Source organism: Galeopterus variegatus, unplaced genomic scaffold, assembly GCF_000696425.1.
Source record: "Galeopterus variegatus unplaced genomic scaffold, G_variegatus-3.0.2 Scaffold33, whole genome shotgun sequence".
NCBI lineage: Eukaryota > Metazoa > Chordata > Mammalia > Dermoptera > Cynocephalidae > Galeopterus > Galeopterus variegatus.
Window position 1 is genome coordinate 101,923 of NW_007726144.1, and position 8,527 is coordinate 110,449.

Sequence of the window (8,527 nt, forward strand, 5' to 3'; positions counted from 1 at the left end):
GAGAAAGAAACAGCAGCCACCCTTCTGTGTGTGTACACGTGTACCTACATAGTGTATGTAAATACCTAATTGTGGCTCAGATCCACCAGGCAGCAGAGCAATAGGAAGAGAAGAAATAAATCCATATCTGATGAGGGAAAAGGATGGCACAGGGATGTTGTCTAGGAATTGGAGAAATTCCTGACGTCTCCTTAGCCTAAGTGAACTCTGTACAAAGTAACATTCAAGGGTCATCTTTTAATGGTGGGGGGTGTTTTTTTCTATTTTAAACTGGAGTACATGCTCAGGAAAGGTTAGAGCAGGTAAGGGAGACGTTAAATGGCCTGGGATGACTTGAGTCCATCATGTTATTACTTGGCAAGGGTCCTCCTCCTTGTTTGATTCAAATTCCATGAGTGACTTATCTTTTCCCGGGAAAGGTACTGGGAGGGAGAGTGGTCCCTAGCAACTCAGGCTTTGGTCAGGCTGCCTTTGGTGGTTGTGTTTTTGTCAGTTTCTTTCTCTGCACCTCAACTTACCTCTAAATCAGAAAGCAAGCCCAGCAGGTGAAGGAAGGATCTCTGCTTGGCATTGTCCAATCTAACCAGGGAGGCTGGCTGACCACCCACTGTCCACTAGAGGGGAGGGCCAGCAGATGTCAGTATGAACTCAGGAATAGAAACATGAGGCCTTTAAAATAAGAGGGAGAAAAATCCATGATGCATACCTGTAACCCCCTAGAACCCAAGTGCCAGAATTAATTCCTAGATGCTGCTTTTGTTTGAACAAAAAGTCACTGCTTGTACACTTGAAAAAAACACTCTAAAAATGTTCAACTCCGTGGAAAATGTTTTTTGGCTTTAAGAAATTAAAGTTAGTTTAACTTTAGTTAAGTGTTTAGTGTTTAACTGTTTCCTTTGATTGCCATTCCACCAGTAAATTGTTGGTTGATTTGCACTGCACACTGGGGTTGGGGGAGGGTCCTTATACAGAGCCGAACTTGGGCTTGCTCAGGAAGTGGGCCAGGGAATGTGAAGGTCATTGATATTTCCTAGGTCAAAGGTGTGGGAGATAGTTTTTCTTCCCCCAGCCCGCTCCTGGCAGCACCCATCAACAGCCCAGTACAAAGCCAGGACTTTCTCTTCTGTGAGCATCTCATCACTGTTGAACAGCCAGTGGAAAAAAGGGGCACAAAAACCAGACCTATTTTTTCTGCCCCATTTTTTCCAAATTTTGCTCTGCCAAATGTTTAAAACTTTGCAAATATAAATCTATTGAAATTTCATTAATCAAGAACTGGTTCATGTAAACAGTTTGCTTTTTTAGCTCTAGAAAAGAAAACAGCCTCTTTAAGGGCATCCAGGCTTGCTAAGCTCACCTTTTTTTCCTGAAGAATGGGTAGGAGTGAAATATAAACAATTCACCAAGTTCCTTCACCCTAATTTTCAAGCTGCACTGCATTAAACTCAATTTAATGATTATTGCACCCTAGTCCTCTGTGGGCCGAGAAACTTCCAGAAGCATTAGAGACATAGTTTTAATTATATCACTTCTCACCAAGTAGATAGAGTCAGTTGGCTGTTTGTCCCTTGTTTTTTATTTATTCCATAATTATGTTTGTGCTTTTTGTTTTGTAAACAGAACATACATTTTTATTTTGTTTAAAAGAAAACTTTGACTCAATCTTTCAAGAACTGTTCCATTTTTAGTTTCTTCTTGAGGGAAAAAAAAAAGTTACCAGTTAATTTGTGTTGAAATATTGAGGCATTTTTTGAATTATAAAATTGTGATGCAGGGATTTGTGAATAAGACATTCACATGTGAAATGACTTCACTAGGTTATCTGCTTACACAGATTAAAGTGTGTATATGTATATAAAATGTAAGTAATCTTAACTCCATTGTGCAGTGCCTTTTAGATGTTCTGCTTTCTATAAAGTCTTCAAATTTTTGCATATATATTATATATATGATGTAATGTTATAGAAATATATGTATAATATACATATTTTTTTCCAGGGGTATCTGATAGCTCTGTATTTTGTTATGGAAGTCGAAAGAAAAAAGTATTTTACCTCAGAAATTAAAGTTAAATAAAAACAATACTTTTAAGTATAAATCTGCCTTGTGTTGGTTTTGTTGTTTACCATACACTGTGCCAGGGTGGTCAGGCCAGAGAATTTGCCAAATTCGTGCTAACCTATCCCATCCCACACTTCTTTATTCCTATCATGCAGGTACCAACATAGTGAGGAGGTGGGTCTCTTAACAGTTTTGGAGATTGTCAATTTCTTTGAATGAATGGCTGCTGCTAGATAAAGGAAACTGAAGCATGCTAACCTATCCCATCCCACACTTCTTTATTCCTATCATGCAGGTACCAACATAGTGAGGAGGTGGGTACCAACATAGTGAGGAGGTGGGTACCAACATAGTGAGGAGTTTTGGAGATTGTCAATTTCTTTGAATGAATGGCTGCTGCTAGATAAAGGAAACTGAAGCCAGAGACACAAGGTAGGGGGAGATTTCTATCTCAAGATTGTTGTGAGGATCCATTAAGAGTACATGGCAAAACCAGACACAAAAGGCCACGCGTTGCCTGATTCTATTTATATGAAATGTCCAGAATAGGCAAATGCATAGAGATTGAATACAGATTAACGGTTGCCAGAAAAAGTGGGGAGTGACTGTTAATGGGTCTTTTTGAGGTGATGAAAATATTCTGGACTTAGAAAGTAATGACAAATGCACAACAAAAACCACTGAATTACAATCACTCTGAAAGGGTGAATTTTGTGGCATGTGAATTATATCAATAAAGGTGGTTATTGTTGGGGTTTTTTTGTTTAAGTACATGGCAGGCCAGTTCTAGGGAAACCTAGTATTTCCCAGTAGAGGACAAGAACCCAAAGGGGTAGGAGGGTGTCTTGGTGGGGTATTGAATATGAACACATCTTAAGAAGAATGGTTCCAGGCAGTAATCTCATTTTACCTGTGGGAGATAGGCAAAGTGGCTTTCTGAAGGTCTCAATATGCCTGGTGTTAGATTTGACTTGAAATTGGAATTGAGTGGTGAGGGATGAGGCTGAAGAGGCAAATGAATGGATTATGAAAGGCCTTAGGAGACACTTGAAGAGTTTGCATTTTATTCTGCAGTAATAGTCATCCCAGATATTTTACAAAAGAGTAAAAGTTTCGGCTAGGCCAGTGAGAGCATCGGAAGCCATAGCCCTGAGACACTAACTACCCCGTCAAATTACTCTGTCTACTCAAGAAGACTTAAATCATTTAGGCAGGAAAAAGTAGAGAAACAGGAGCTGACTGGTCAACTCTCTGAAGTAACCCAGGTCAAGAAGCTGGGGATGGACTTGGATGAGACCCTCCTGCTTCTCTCCCCTGCTCACTGCTGAAAGCAAAGAGAGGTTCATTTTAGGAACAAACTTGGACATAGTTTTGAGAACAGGATCACAGACATCTGATTCTGACAGCCTAAGTTGACCATTCAGTGCTTAGAATGGGAAAGTGATTATTCAAATTCTAAGCAAAGAGAGGAGGGAGTGGTGGTGAGCAAGGGGAAAAAGTGAGGAGAGAATTGGGGCCTGGGGGTGAGAATGCTGGCAGAGGAAAGATGAGCCCCAGAGTCCTTCATGGTGAGTTAGCAGGGAATAAAGCCTTCACACCTCCCTATTACAGTCCTTAGTATAGTGGTGAGCAAGGGGAAAAAGTGAGGAGAGAATTGGGGCCTGGGGGTGAGAGTGCTGGCAGAGGAAAGATGAGCCCCAGAGCCCTTCATGGTGAGTTAGCAGGGAATAAAGCCTTCACACCTCCCTATTACAGTCCTTAGTATAACCTGGAAAGGCCGTTCCTAATCTGGCCCCTGCTTCCCCTTACAAGAGTAATTACCATGTGCCAGGCATTTTTAAGGGCTTGCTTGTCTTAACCCATTTAATCCTCATGACAACCCTCTGAGGTAGGTGCTGTGTTTATCCCTACTTCCTTCAGGGGAACACTGAGTCTCAGAGAAGTTAACTGGTATGAGCAGGGCTTTTGCACTAGAACTTGTGCTCTTAACCACTCTGCTACAAGGCCTCTCTGCTATGCTGAATGAACTGCTCATCTGGTCGGTCCCACTTTGCCTGGAACACCGTTCTCTCCTCCACTTACCCTAGCCAGTTACAGCTTATCCTTCAGAATTCAACATAGATGTCACCGCCCCCAGGGGCCTTTCCTGGCAGGACAGGGGCACCATTCTGTGTTCTACTACAGCCCATGTTTACCTCTGTGCCATCCCTTACCACACTGTATTGTCATCACACTGATTGGCCTCTTAAAGTACAGTCAAGAAGCCAAGGACCAGCAGAGGGTTCAATTCATCTCCTCTTCTCCAGTGCCTAGCACATTGCGTAGAGCCTAAGGGTGCTTGCTAAATGTTTGTTGAATAAATTAATAACAAGAAACATATGAAGGAAGTTTGACTGTTGGGATAGAAAATACAGGTTTCAGATACGAGGACAGGCAAAGGGATGAGGGTGTGTGCATACAGTGTCAAGCTTCCAGACCCCAGAGTACAGCCCTGCGGCCCCCTATTCATCCACAGCTTTCTCCCACCCTCCAGGCCCCTGCCCCTGCAATTGTCCCCTCCCTTTCCTCTACCTTCAGGCTCTCTCCCCTTTCTGCAACTGTACTCCCTCCTTCCTTCCCTCAAACCTGCCCCCGTCAGGGTACTCACAGGACATATTTGCTGGGTATTTACTTATTCAAGTACAATGTGGGGCAAGAGAAAAATGAACTGAAATCGTAGAGAACCCTCCCCCTACGTGTGTTTCTCTGGTCTCCCAGTTTCCAAGACACCTATAGTTCTAAATAGTCTCAGCTGGGCTTTTCCCTTCCTGCCCCCTCTCCTAGGATTCAGATTCATTAATTCTATCTTCACTAACCCACCCCTTGTCCTGCAAAAAAAAGAAAAAGTGGGCAGGAGTGCAGCAGGAAACCCCAAGAAGGTTTGTGCTGTCTCAGACATGCCCCTCAGTCCCAGCCCTGCCTCTCCTCTCCCAGGAGCTGGTGGTACTGACTCCCTGAGGAAGGGGGGTGCTCTGGGACTGGCTCTAATCCCTAGTCCCACCCCTGCCTCTTTACTGGCTATGAGACCTTGGGCAGGTTATGGAACCCTCTGTGCCTCAATTTCCATATTTTATACGTTTGTTGTAAAGATTAAATGATGCACATAAAACACTTAGTACTCGAAATCTTTTTTTTAATGAGATGCCCAAGATGTTTATGTGAGTCCTACTCTGTCATCATGATTTTTGGACTCTGGGGGGCTCTCTGCCTTCACATCCATATTTCCAATAGCCCCTCACAAGAAGAGCTAAATACTCACTCCCTGTTTCACAGATGAGAAAAGTGAGGCCCAGGGTGGGTGCCTTATCCTAGTCTCCTGACTCCAGATGGCATTCTTTCCCTGCTGCCTTGGATCTCTGAGGCGAGAGTGAAGACACTTCTTCCCCCCAGCATCTAAGAATCAGAGTTACAGACTTGGGGTTCTGGGAGTGGGGAGGCCCAATCTTAAGGGTTTCTCCAGGTGTCAGGCCAGGTGTCCCAATCTGCACTGTTGAGACCTTGGCCAGAACCCAGTGGAGGGGGAGGAAGCACCTGTGGGCAGGCCCGGGGAGGGGGCCCTAAGCTGTGGTTAAATAGGCTCCTGGTGGTAGACTGCGGGGAACTGACGGAGGAGAAAGAAAGATCAAAGATCAAAGCCTTCCCAGAATGCAGATGAGCCTTCAGTAAGACCCATCCGGACCTACTGACGGTGGAACCTGTGCCCAGGTGGATGGGAAGGGGAAGGGGAGCTCCACCCCACTGTCTACAGACCCCTGGCTCCGGGATCTGGGGATCTGGTCTAGGCAAACAGTGAAGAGAATCCATAAACCCCTGCTTACAGCTCAAACAATGAGAAGTGAAGATCGGGCCTGAGTAGCAGCAGAGCAGACCTCTGTCCCCATCTCAGCTGTCAGGTCGCTGACTCCACCCACCTTCAGCCCCAAGACTGGTCTAGTAGACTGTCCCTGGCTCTCACATGGAGTTCTGCAGGGACTCACCAGGGAGGGGAGGGTGGAAGGACCCCTCTCTAGAGAGAGCAGAGGTTGGCCTTGTCCAAATTCTGGCCACAGCAGAGGGACCCTTGGTTCCAGTGTGTCATTAAAACTGTCTTCTCTTTTTTCCCAGCATTCTTCAGAGTAACATAAACAGATGAGGGGGTGGGGAGCAGTCATATTCTGATGAGTGTTTTGAGATTTCAGAGTCTTCTTTGCATTACTTTTGTCCCTGCAGTACCTAACTGGAAGGAGGGGAAGGGGAAACTGAGATATGTGGGTGTCAGTCTGTCTTCAGAATATAATAGATATAGGAGGTTTGTTTTTAGTCTCCTACTCCTGGCCCAGCTAGAAAAAATCTTCATCTGCACACGTTGAAAGTTTGCCCCTCTGTTGACCAACTCCTTCTACCCCCATGTTGAAAATAACAATGAACATTTATATGTTCTTGTCACTTGTGTTAATTTACTTGATCCACACAATGACCTTCTGCAGAAGGTACTATTTATATCTGCATTTTGCAGGTGAAAAGAAGGAAAGGCAGCAAAGGTAAGGGAATTGCCCAAGGTCAACAGAGCTGGTGAGTCACGGAGCCAGGACTCTCCCAGAGTCTCCAACTCTGAGGTCCACGTGTTTTCTCAAAAACCTCTGTGTCTTGCAGTGGTGACACCTATAGCCTAGAAGGAAGGGATGGGGGACTGAGTTGCTTTAAAGAGGCCCCTGATTTCTCTAAGGGAATCTCATGAAATCGTTGCCATTTTGAGCTCCCCTGGACTGACCGTAAGGCCAGAAAGGGAGAGTCTTACCTATATTGTCATTCACTCATGAAGCAAACATTGTTGGATGGCTGCTGAATGCAGGGCTGAGTGCTGGAGATACACAGGAGGTCCCTGGCTCTCTAAGGGCTCACAGTTTAGCAGGGGAAACTAGCCAACATAAGGAACTAAAATACAAGGCAGACTGTGGGCAAGGTGACTGTTCATTTATTCAACTAACATTTCCTGTGTGTCTGCTGGATGCCAGGCCCTGTCCTGCGATCAGAGAGTCAAATAAACACACTCCTGACTGTCTAGAAGCTTCCAGCCTAGCGGTAATGGAAGATGTGAATAATTTAGGAGTCTCTGCCTCCTAGTCCAGTGCTCTCTCCACAATGCCACAGCCCTTCTTTTCATCCCCTAGTGAGCTGTAACTTTTCTAGTTGCCATAGAATTTTCAATACTGACTTGGGCCAGCAGAAACTCAAGCGTTCTTGCAATACTGGGGGTGAAGTTCTCACTCTCCCCCACTCCCCTCCTGAAAAAAAAACTCAGCCCCAAGGTCCCCCTCTAGACACAGGCAGTCCCCAGATGGACTATTGCCTTTCACGGTCAGCACCTTTGGATCAGCAGGAACCAGGAACCTCCTCCCAGCTCCCACTCCCAGAGTCTAGCACAGCCAGAGCCTAGGACATCAGGAGTGCTCCATAAATGGTGTAATTAGGCTGTATTACCACTAGCAGACTGAAGCAAGAGGTATAGCTCCTCCGCAGTCAGGTCTGGCTGATGGCGGAAGACCTGCTCCCTGCAACCTAGTTCTAGGGGATGGGTGAGACCACCTCCCCACACTTGCCCCCAGGACACAAGTGTGGGAAGCTGGCTATCCAGCTGGCTTGGGCTGGGGAGAGGTAGAGAAAGAGGAGGAGGCTTCAACCCAGACGGGCTGACGAGAGAGCAGGTTCAGCTTGGGAAGAAAGGACAGGGAAGTGAGTGAGAGGAGGTGAGGTGGAGAGGGAGTCTGGGTGGGGGTGGCAGCTTGAGCAAAGCGTGGGGGCTGGGAAGGGAAGGGGGTGATATTTCTGGGGAGCAGAGTGCAGAGGCTGAGGAAGGCAGACTTAGGGATGAATTCCCAAGGAGGTGGGGCGGGGGCCTCTGGAAGAGGAAGGGTGGGCAGCAGGGGTGGTCAGGGGAGCGGGGCTGAGAGTAGGGAGAGCCCCCCCAGCCTCCTGCCCATGCTATTGATCTGCTAGATTACTCAATTTCACCCGTATTGATCAGGTAATTGCTTTATCTCAGTTCTCATTTGAGCTCTGCATTCTCCTGGCTTCCCTTTCTCTCTCCCTCTTGTTTTTTCCTATCAACCTGACACAGGGCTCCTTAACACAGAATATATATATAGTTTGGTTAGCCTGCCCTGGGTTGCTGTTTGGGGTCGGGGACAGGGTGGAGGGAGGGGAGACCAGCTTCCCCTTGGAGGCCCCGAGTTCTCTTCATGTGAGAAATCCTTCCTGGCTCCAGACAGTGGAAATGTCTGCCCACCCCAGGTTCTCAGAGGCCCAGAAAAGAGAAGGGGAAGTAGAACCCATGGGGGACCCCAAACTCCAGAGGCCTAGAACTCAGCCTCAATCTGCCTCTTCTCCCCATTTCACCCATCCTGCTTCCTGTGAGCCCTTGTGTCCCCCAGCTCCTGTGCCAGGCTTC